General features: G+C 34.3%; 1 long non-coding RNA gene across 1 annotated transcript; it reads right to left on the reverse strand.

Annotated features, from left to right (window-relative positions):
• Positions 1 to 8,901: 8,901 nt before the first annotated feature.
• Positions 8,902 to 10,621, reverse strand: LOC124888446. Its single transcript, XR_007046580.1, has 2 exons — positions 10,338 to 10,621; positions 8,902 to 9,079 (listed from the first exon to the last, which is right to left on the reverse strand). It is a non-coding gene; the product is annotated as an uncharacterized LOC124888446 (long non-coding RNA).
• Positions 10,622 to 12,401: the final 1,780 nt, after the last annotated feature.

Here is a 12,401-nt window from a genome sequence, read left to right on the forward strand (position 1 = left end):
AGAAGATTGTTGGAGAAAACCTTTTCTACGAGCTACTAGCCGAATGAGGTCTTAAATGCAATTAACCTAAGGAAGCAACTCAGTTTCAAGGACATTAACTCAACAACATTTGGTAGAAAGTTTGGATGGAAAGATCAGGCAGCTTAATCCAAAATACATGGCATAATCATTAGAGTTGACTGCCACTTTTATATAAATTTTTATTTCTTTGTTTCAAAAGGGGACATTAATTATCTTTTATTTCTTCTCTTTATTTTTGTTTTATTTTTCTTAAGTCAGTTATCCAAATAAGAATCATTGTCATTTTTCTCTTGTCTTTGAGTCAAGTTCATGTCAAAACAAGTGAGAAAAGATTTCAAAATTGGATACCAGCTTCTTCAATTGCACAAATTAAGACAAAAGGCCAACACATGAAAGAGACATGAGTGTGAGCTGAAGTAAGGAATGCAAAAAGTTTTGTCAGCAGAAAAGTCTGGGAACTCATGGAAATACCAAGGTTCAAAGGGTTTATCTGAGGAACATGGCAAAGCAGAGATACTGTGTTTGTTTCAGAGACACTCTTAATCATCTGAGTTTCAGTCAATGAAGCAGCAATTCAATGGAATATGCTAAGGGTTGGAGGCAAGGTTAAATCTTACAAGGGTAAGAGTGATCACCGCGAAAGCTAAAGCCATAAACTGGCCACCATGTTTTAAACTCACAAGTTTTCTTTGATGGAACAGGTAACATATTTCATTCAAATCAAGGAATTCAAAGCATAAATATCAAGGGCTGCAATGCCTCACATTCACAAATGCAGGAAGCAATGTTGTTGCACAGGTTTAATAGTCAAATCATGGTAAAATTCACTATTCTATATCACTCGGAGGCGCACTTTCTTTTCCAGGGATTTCAGTTTTCATTTGTTAGGTGATACACTTCTTAAATTGAACCTTTAATCCTAGAAGATGCACCTTTTAGTCGAGTCATGCCCTTTGATTCCTATAAGACATACCTTTTGGTTGATTCATCCCCTTAATTCCTATAAGACGTACCTTTTGGTCGAGTTATCCCCTTTGATTCCTATAAGATGTATATTTTAGTCGAGTCATTCCCCTTGACCCCTAGAAGACATACCTTTTAGTTAATTCATTTCCCTTGACCCCTAGAAGACGTACCTTTTAGTTGAGTCATTTACCTTGATTCCTATAAGATGTCCTTTTAGTCGAGTCATTCCCTTTGATCTCTATAAGATGTATCTTCTAATCGAATCATTCCAATTAACTCGTAGAAGATTCATTTCTTTGTTTGGGATAATTTTCTTTTTAGTTTTGATGTGATTTCAGGAGCCTGCCTGAAGAACAGGGTGAATAAATGAAAAGTCAAGCAACATGGTGAAGAAGTTGAAAGTCAAGAAACAAGGTAAAGAAATTGAAAGTCAACAAATTGAAAAATAGCAAGTCAGGAACCCGCCCGAAGAACAGGGTGAAGAAATTAAAAATAAGGCAACGGGTGATAAAATTGCAGGTCAGGAGCCCGCCTGAAGAACAGGATGAAGAAATTGCAAGTCAAGAGCCCGCCTGAACAATAGGGTGATGAAACTCAAGTAAAAAAAGCTGTATAGATAGGATTTTGTAATTTTATTTATGTTTTAACTTGTAATTTTCATTTTTGGTGTAATGACAGAGCCGCGGACCGAAAACTCGATGGAACCTCACTCGACTCTCCAATTTAGTATAGTCCTTCTCTTTCCAATCCTTTGAGATACCCGTAACTTGATTCTCTCATAACGTGAGGTAGGTAGGATGTCCTAAATCAAGACTTGGTCTCCCTCCTTCCTTCTGTTTCATTCTTTTTGAATAAAGGTCGGGAAAAAATTTTGTCTTGTTGTCTACTTTTTTGTATAAAAACACTTTTTATTTACATGCAAAGAGGGTCATGATGTACGCACGTAATTTTTTTCATCCCCGAAAGCATTTTTTACCATTTATCCCATCTTACCTCGTATCCTATCCGCATGGTAAATTTTCCACAAAAAAACAAAATAAATAACCACCTCATCATTTTATTTATTTATTTATTTATTTTTATCTTTATCTCATTTAATAAATCCTAACAGATTTTATCTTATTTTAACCATCCTAACAACCTCTCCAATTAAAAGCGGACACCTCACCACCCCCTACCCCACCTAATCACATGTTATTCCCTTTTCTTAACAGAATATGGGGACAAAAAAAAGGGATAACCACTGATCCTCCTCCATATATATAGAAATATACACACAGAATAAACGGGGTTTTGAATTACACAAAAGGGACTCCACTAAGAAAAACAATTCTTCATTTTCCTCCTCTTCACACTATATATAATACACATATAGTAAAACAAAGATGGACAATCCCTTCACTGATTCCATACCATAAACACGATAACAACCATTAACGATCTTCCATTTTTCTTCTTCGCAAATAAACACTCACCCACAGCTAATTCAAGGACAGAATTGAAACACACACTGCTACACGTAAACACACACACAGTGAATCGAGAAGCTGGTCGGGGTGAGAAAAATAGGGATTGGGGAGGGAGAAATCTGTTTGTTGTCAAGAATTTCGGTGAAATTTCTGCCGGAATCGGTGATCAGTCCGTATATTCTACGTACCCAAATCCTAAATCCTCTAATTTCTCTGTTTCCTTTGGTTTTAAGTGAATCTGACCCTTTCTCATCTATCTTAGTGACTTATTTTTGAAATTGAGCTTCGGATTCTTCAATTTTCTCGTGATTTTTTTTGGGTTGCTTGAGGATTCCTTCTCGAATTGTATTTCGTGAATATTCCGTGGTTCGAGTTAGGTTTAAATCATAATTTGGGGTGGTATCGAAACTGGTTAATTCGCAATTTCACTTAGTTTATTTAATTTGTCATCTTGATCGATTTTGATGTTGTTAAACATGGTAGTAGAATGATAAGTTGGAAGTAATAGGAAAACGTAAGTTGGGTAGGCAAAGTTTAGGATTTGTGATTGTTGAATGATGAAATGTTTGTGGAATGGTTTTTAGTTATGCATTGGGATCTATTGTATTTATTTGACCGGGAAATGCCTCGAGGGATTTGTATGGATTTATCCAGGGACTACCCCGAAGTACCATGTACTTGAATACGACGCACAATCAAGGCCCGAAACGTCGGGTGGAGAAAGCAATAGAGTGTAGTTTAGAATTAGCATAGAATAAAGTAGGTTCATATTTTCGAATTTTTCTATTTTGGGATTGTAATAATCGGACTGGACACTATAATTTTGGATTTGTTTTGTTTGTTTGTTTAATTGATTGTTTTGTGTGATTTTTTGTGGTTTATACAGTTTATAATGTCAAAATAGTTGATATGCTCCACCAAGCGACCGTGGTCGAACTACGGGATCGAGGGGTGCTAACACCTTCCCCTCGGTCAATAGATTTTCTTATCTAAAATCTCTGTTCGCGGATCAGTTTTTAGAGTCAAACTATTTTCAAAGGTTACTTGGCATACCCGATTTATACCAAGTGGCGACTCTGAATAAAAAATGTAAATAATTCTTTTTTGAAACAATTTTCAATCTTTTGCCACTTTAATAATGAAAACCCTTTCGAACCTTAAAATTTAATCTTTTTTTGGGAGTTAAAAAGGGGTGTGACAAATATTTTTAAAGCTCAAAGAACAAGAGCACAGATGAAAAATACAATTTTAGTATATTTTCAACAATGACGATACCAGTACCACATTGGAGCAATATGAACAAAAGTTATCTGCATAACACCAACTAATGTACAATTTCCAGCAAGCAGCTACATCATAATTGGTAAACAATATTCTCTATTTTCTATGATGAAGAAAAACTGATACACCTCATTTTTTCTTCCTTATTTATTTTGATAAGAGAACATATTTACATAGAAAGAAGGCATATATGCTGCAACCTGCAAACCATGTATGAAAGTTATCTAACAAAAATGCAGGTATTACTTAAGAAGTCGAGAACATTATACCAATGCACTACTGTCCCAACAAAAGTTCTCAGTTTTTTTTTCCTAAACAAGTGAATACAAAAAAATGGATGATTTGCAGAAGGCCAGGATTTTTAAAGAATGATATTTGATAATCTAGACTAACAAGAACCTCATGGATGCACCAACGTTCACTCAAAATCAAAGATAAACCCCCCTCCTCCCGGTGCAAATTCATTAATCAAGAACAAGAAAAAAAGTAGGATGACATGACGGTGCATATGTATATGTTAGGAGTTAATAAGAAGAGAAGTTAATCATGAACTAACCTGGACCAGTTTTAGCCTCTAGGCTAAGTCATACATTTTCATCTAGATTTCTTGATGATTGTGCCTTTGGGGATGTCCTTTGGACAGGGCCACTTGACATTCGTTCTGTTTGTAGTGGTCCTTGGCTTGGATTAGATGACTGTCCAGTCTCCAAAGAAGGCGCAATAACTTCTATTGGTTGTATTTGTGGATGAGATGTTTTTTCAGAACTTTCATGTTCTGGAAAGATACCACATCTACGTCCACGTCCTGTACCTCCTCTTCCACTTTTACCTTGCCCAGCTCCTCTCATTTACTACAATATTAGGTTAAAAAGGAGAAGTGTATCAGAACCAACAATTAAAGATGACAAAATATATATCTACTGTCGAGGAAAATATCAATTTATAAAATGAAACATTAATCAAATAATTATAGAATATCAAATAGTTTGTTTAACTGTTTAAAATTATTGATTCTACTTAAACATTAATTTCATTTATAAATAAAAGTTGCAAGCAAAACAATGACAAATACAAGAGTATCATAATAAGAACATAAAATACAAGATGTCAGCCTATTAAGAACATAAAACACCATATATTAGCCTAATAATAACTTCTGAAAACAAATGCCAGCCTAATAAGAGCACAAAATATAAAGAACTTCTGTTCAGTCTTTTCTTCTCAATCTTCAATAGGATATATCACTGTCTTCTCTATCATTATCATCAAGAAACTCTTCTTCACTTTCTTCATTATTTGAAATGTCTGTATCATTGTCATTAATGAAACCATCTTCCTTATTTACTTGATCATTGGTTCGTAAAATGATTTATGCTTCAACATCATCCCTATGCAAAGACACCTCAATATCAGTGTCTTGATTATTTCCACACAAAATATCTTCAACTTCAGGCACATTAAAAAGGTCACGAGGATTATTCTTTACAACAATAAGCCAATCTTTATCGACCAAATTATTCAAGTAGAAGACTTGTTCAGACTGAGATGCCAACACAAATGGCTTATTTGTATTCAACACACATTGAGTATTCACACTTGTAAAACCATATTTGTCAATCTTATATCCTCTTCCTAGGTGTATCACATCCCACCAATGTCACTTGAACAAATGAACTTTTCTTTTTTCCAGTATAACGCAACTCATAGATATCCTTCAATACCCTATTGTACTTCTTATTAGATTTTGAAACATCTCCTCTTACAAGAACTCCGCTTTTCTGTGTTTTTCTCATGAGGTCTTTTTTTTGAAATCTAAATCCATTGACCATACATGTTGAATATCGATGTACCAATGGTTCTGGACTAACAACTAGACTTATGATCTCATCATTTGCATAACCTTGTGAAGATAGTAAAAATATCTACAAAAATAAGCAACTCTATTATGACTAGTATAAGAACATTAAAAAATGCTAATATTTATTTAGTCATTTAATTAGAAACCTATGCTTGCACGAAACCAATCGATAAATCCATTGTTATGCACTTTATGAGCACGCATTGAACCTTCTTCTTCAATCTGTCTTATGTATTCCCTACAATTTGTGTTAGTTAAGATTAACTGAATTATATTAATGTCAAATTATATTTGAACTAGTAATAGACTTACTCCCTGTCTTGTGAAATCTCTTTAGAATTTTTAAGCACATAAATACATGCTTGATTGAACTCATCATGAGTTAGCCTATTTCCTCCATATGAAGCCCATTTTGTTTGTCCACAGTGTTTAAAGATAGACATCTCATCATTTGACATAGATTCATCTTCATTTCTAGTTGGTTTATTAAACTTAGTTGAGATGTTCTTTAAATATCGTGAACAGAACGTAAGGCTTTCCTCTGCCAAATGCCCTTCAGCAATTGAACCTTCTGGACGACCTTTGTTGTGATTATATACTTTAAGTTCTCGCAAATACCTATATAAAGATATCACATTTATATAATTATAGAATATGACATTTTATATATATATTGACATTTAAATTTTTGAATGATACAATACCTCTCAAAAGGGTACATGTTCCGATATTGAACGGGTCCACCAAGTTTTGCCTCTCTTGCCAAGTGAATTGGCAAATGAATCATGATATCAAAGAATACCGAAGGAAAAACCATTTGAATTTTGCACAATATGATAGGAATTTCAGCCTCTAGGATATCAAAATCTTCAATTGTTAAGCATTTAGAGTATAGATTCTTGAAAAATTTGTCTAAGGCAATAATTGGTTCACAAACTTCCTTAGGCAATAAACTACGTATTGCTACTGGTAAAATATCTTGTATTAATACATGATGATCATGACACTTTAATCTATGCATCTTTTTCTCAAGTACGTTAACACATCTAGAAATATTTGATAAAAAGGCATCTGGAACCTTCAAATTAGCTAAGAAGTCGCATAACTTCAACTTCTCTTCAGAGGACAAAGTATAGCATGCCACTGGTAACAAAATATTATCTCCATCCTCAATTGTATGTCAACTTTGCCTAACTCCCAGGTTCACCAAATCATATCTACTTTTCAATGTGTCCTTTGTCTTTCCAACCATACTCATTATAGTTGATAAAAAACTTTCACACATATTTCTTTCTATGTGCATCAGATCAAGGTTATATCATAGTTGATGACCATCCTAAAAAACAATTCAAAAAATAGACTTTTCTTTCTCTAATTGTAAGAATCATTACAAACATTACGCTTTCTCTTTTGGCATTTACCAAAAGTCACATTGCCTAAATCATGTAATTGCATAATTGCTTCAACACCAGTTAAAGGAATAGGTGCAACCCCCATTTCAACTTTTCCATCAAATAAAACTCTATTTCTACGCTATGGATGGTTCATAGGAAGAAAACGATGATGACCCATATAACACAACTTATTACGTAAGGAAATAGAATATGTATCTTTATGGCAACAAGGGCATACAAGATTACCTTTGGTTGACCATCCTGAAAGGTTACCATATGCAGGAAAGTCATTAATCATCCATATGAGAGCAACATGCATAAGAAAATTAGATTTTGAGTGTGCATCATAAGTATCCACCCCATTCCATAATTCATTCAGCTTTTTAATCATTGGTTGTAAGTATACATCAATATCATTACCTAGAAACTTTGGGCCCGAAATAAGAAGAGTCATCATGAAATATGAACTTTTCATGCAGTCCCATGATGGCAAATTATATGTAGCTAGCACGACAGGCCAAATACTATAATTGGAACTCATATTCCCATTAGGCTGGAACCCGTGACTTGCTAAACCTAATTGAATATTTCTTATCTTATTTAAAAGGTAGGATGTCACGCATTAAAGGATTTCCATTCAATTGAGTCAGGTGGATGTCGCATGAAACTATCATCAATATTTTCATACTTGTGCCACCTTATCTTTTTTGCCGTCTCTTTTGCCATGTACAATCTTTGAAGCCTTGGTTTGATTGGAAAATGCCGCAATACTTTATGAGCTAATTTCTTTCCTTTACGTTCTTCTACCTTCCATCGAAATTCACCACACTTTGGACATGATTGTAAATTCTCATAATTGTGCCAATATAATAGACAATCATTCTTACATGCATCAATTTTGGTGTACCCCAAGTCGAGATCAGAAAGAACTTTCTTTGCTTCATAGAAAGACTTGGGTACAAATGACCCCTCAGGGAGAACATCTTTAAGAAAGTTCAATAACTCATCCATCGATTTGTCGCTCCAATGTTTAAGGAACTTCAAGTGAAGTAATTTAACAACAAAAGATAATTTTGAGACTTTTGTGCAACCCGGGTAAAGTTCTGTCTGAGCATCTTCTAATAATCTGTAAAACTTTGTTGCATGACATTTGGCTCTTCATTACCATCCTGAGAATTAGTAGTATCCTGCATATTTGTATATACACAAGCATCATGAATCATTTCAGTAACATCATCCTATTCTCACTACCAAAAATTAGATCTATGGTGACGGTTGCAAAACCGTCGCAATAGGCCAAATAACCATTGCCATAGATCTATCGCAATGCTTCAGCAAGCATCCCATAGGTGGGCATTGAAATAGGTCTATGGAAATGGTTTTTGCGATGGTTGTACAAACCGTTGCCATAGGTAGAGCTATAGTGACAGTTTTCTACAATCGTTGCCATAGATAGACCTATTGCGATGGTTATTTTTTGACTTATTGTGATGCTTATTTTCATCTATTGCGACAGTTCTTACCCGTTGCTATAGCATCTATTGTGACATTTAAGAGCCGTCGCAATCGATTCTACATAGCAATAGATGCTATCGTGACACCTTTGTTACTCTATTGCAACACTTTTTTCCTACCTATTAAAACTATTTCATCACTTTTTGGGACGCCTATTTTCATCTATTGCAATGGTTATGAACCGTTGCAATAGATTCTATTGCAACGACATTAAACCGTTGCAATAACATCTATTGTGACGCTTCGGTTATTAAATTAAAACAATTTATATAAATAGTCATATTAATGTAAATTTTTATGTATATACATAATAAACTATAACACAATATATACACATCACACAACAAAATCATTCATTAATAATCTCATAATTCAAAATATGCAACAAGCTAGTAATTTAAACCCAAAAGTAAAATGTAATCAAGTCGAAATGACTAGTTAAGTTTTTACATACTAGAAAGTTTAAGTCGTGATAAGTTTAAAAGAATTCAACACAAAACAATTGATTTTAGAGCATTTATCCACAACCCAAAAATCTTCTCAAGTATGGTCAATGTCTTCATCATTTTGGACACCTATAAATAGAGAACAAATAATATAAATTAGCACTTAAATGACAACATAAAAAGGACTATTCCACAATAAAATAAGTACATAAACCACATATAAGTTAGCTAGTGAAGAGACAAATCAATCAATCATGATTAGAAAGAAATACAAACATCGAAATATGAGATGATATAACTTAAAGAACAATGCTCTTCCAAGCAATCTTTAGATTCATCCAAACCTCTATATCTATAGAATTAGAATGAACCTTAAGTAAGCATGATTCATCCTTCTCAAAGTAGTTCTCTTGCCTAGTTTAGTCTGTAAGTTTTTTTTTTGCCACAAAAATCAGCAGGACTGCAGACACCCAACCAGCTTGGGATTGAGGCGTAGTTGATTAATTGAACTCAATCACACACTTAACAAGTCTGATCACAAACATCATACTCACCACAAAACTAAGCTAACCTTATCCAATTATAACGTACTATTAAACGCAAATAACACACATCCACAAATAAAAACAAAAAAGAATAATATAGTCAACCATTGTCATTTTCAATTACCATATTGCTGCACTCTCAGAATCGAACAACATTTCATTAAAACTGAACAAAATAGTAAGCTTAAGCAACAAGTCTACGTTTAAAAGTCACAATATTTATTTCCCAAACTTACTAAAAACATAAACTATAAACCAAGAAAATTATTTCATTTTTTTATACATGTCTTCAAGTGTTGTTGCTGGTACAGAGCTGGAAAGTCAAAGGGCCATCAAAAAGTTAACTAGGTCTTTCGGTAAACCTGTTTTCACTATGTTGGTTAGTTGATAACAGCCTAAAGGTCCATTCCTGGGATCATTTCGTTATATTGATCGATAAACCTAGTGTTTTATGGATCTCTTTAGTGAAGAACAATCTTTCTGGTAAAGACATCTAATTCTATGGTATCAATAAATAAGAGAAAACTACAGCTTCACATCTGATCCAGTTAGCACGCAGTTCAATATTTGAAATAATTACCTCTAGAGTTTCAAATCACTTTTTGAGGTAGTCAACCTCAGAATCAAAATTTGATATGTACATCATAGCATCTACCCTTTTGAAATGGAATCATCTTTATATTCTTCAGGATACAATACCAAACTAATAATAATATCAGGCCACAATACCAACTACTAATACCAAACTTCCACTAGCTAATCAGCAGCAGACACACACCAAAAGCAAGAGAATTTCTACCAATAGATTGTTACTACCAATAGATCAAGAAGCGAAAACTGACCTTGATTGTTACTACCAACAGATAGACGGTTTTCTTGTAGTAGCAAACATTTCCCCTAATAAATGAACATTGAATCCTAGTATATTAGGATCAAGTGTTAATCCTGAATATAGCTCCATATTTCATCGTATGTCTTCAACTTTGACCAAGTGAGATTAAGAGGACAAAATGTTCCATTCCTTGCTAATGTGCCAAGAAAGCTGGAAAATTCAGTGACCACTGCTTTAGTTGGACCAATAGGCTGGTTCAACTCATTTAGCATTATCATTTGATGGTCAGTTCGTCCATGTCCACATTACCAATAGGCTGGTCAGCACATGGGCATATATCACACCTCTAGTAATATTTTCTACACTATGATGCTTTAGTTGAAGCATGGTAGTTAGGTTTTACTAGAGATGTGGTCTAGTCTCTTATGCCACAAGATTATATCAGCAATACTAACAGATAAAGTCCTTTGAGAAGACAAGTTGACAGCATTAGCTTTCAGGTTTTCCTTAGTAGGATTGAGCAACAAGTATAGTCCATTGCATTCTTTACCAATCACGTTCACCTTCCCATTTGAGAGGTCATGAAAAAAAAATAAAAGTTAGGATAAAAATAAGCAACATAATTTAAGTCTTCTATGGCTTGTGACACAGATATCAGATTATACTTGAACTGTGGCAGCATAAATACATTGTTTAATGTGTCTTTCTCAGAGATAGGACTTGAGCCAATGTGAGTTACCAAAGAGTTTTCCCCATTGGGTAACTGAACATGTTTTGACTTTGTTGGTTTTCTTATTTATGCACTATCAAGCATATCAATGTTAGACACCATATGATTGGTGACACCAGTGCTATTAATCCAATTCTTGAGGATTTTGGACACTAAGAAGGCTTTATGGTTAGATATACCTGAGCTAGTAGTTACATTTACTGAGGTTCCTTGCCCTTGGATCTAAATATTGTTATAGTTCAGCTGTGTTTTGTTCAACAACTGGATAATTTGATCAAGTTGACTCTGAGTAAATGCACAAGCTCCAGGTTTCTTCATGTTCTTGACTTGAGAATTTTCATTTTGTGGCTCTGCATCATGTGTTTTCTTGTATCTTTCTTAGTATGCATTGTATGCAGAGGGTCCAGTTGCACTTGACCCTGACCTGTAGTTGTTAGAAGGTGCTCTTTATTTCTTCTTGAACCTAAAATCATTAGGATAGCCAAATAGTTTGTAGCTTACACTTTAGTATTTCCCTTCATCTTACAAAACTCACAGAATAGATTTTGATTCTTCCGAAACTTTGAACCTGTAGTGCTTGAGTACATTGTTGTAGGATCATGCATATTTAGTGTAGTCATAGCACCAAGAAGTTCAGCAGAGGAATTTGATGTCATAGATTTTTGGGATTCATCACTGATGATCATGGCATATACTTAATTTGCTGAGGGTAGAGGTACCATCATGAGAATTTGGCTTCTTGTTTGTATATAGTTATCATTTATTCCCATCAAGAACTGATACAGTTTCTGTCTTTGAAGATACACCAAAAAATCCCTAGATTTGTCACAGTTGCAACTAGGTGGAGGCACTAAGGCCTTAAGTATACTGCAACACTCATAGTACCCTACACTAGTGTAGCAATTTCTTTGTGCAGGTTGAATATTCTTGATCCATCAATCTTTTCAAACCTTTCCTTGAGATCTTTCCACACTTTACAGGCTGTAGTTGCATACACTATGCCTCCTAACAAGGAGCTTGAGACAATAGTCATTAGCCAAGACCACACTACAACATTACACCTTTCCTACTTATTGCCTAACTCTTCACTAAAGCTTTCTTCTTCCAAGAACCATCCACAAATCCTAACTTGTTCCTCCCTAACAATGCAATTCTCATGTATTTACTCTAGATAGAATAGCTTTTAAAACCAGTAAGTTGTAGGAAAATTAGAAAAATACCACTCACATCTGCAGAATGTAGATAAAGTGGATGATTATGGTCCAAAGGTTAAGTAGTACCAGTGGTTTCAAGTGCAACAACTTCATCCTCCATTTTTCTTTTTCAGAAGAGGTTGCTAACAAT

Source organism: Capsicum annuum, chromosome 11 (genome assembly GCF_002878395.1).
Source record: "Capsicum annuum cultivar UCD-10X-F1 chromosome 11, UCD10Xv1.1, whole genome shotgun sequence".
Lineage (NCBI taxonomy): Eukaryota > Viridiplantae > Streptophyta > Magnoliopsida > Solanales > Solanaceae > Capsicum > Capsicum annuum.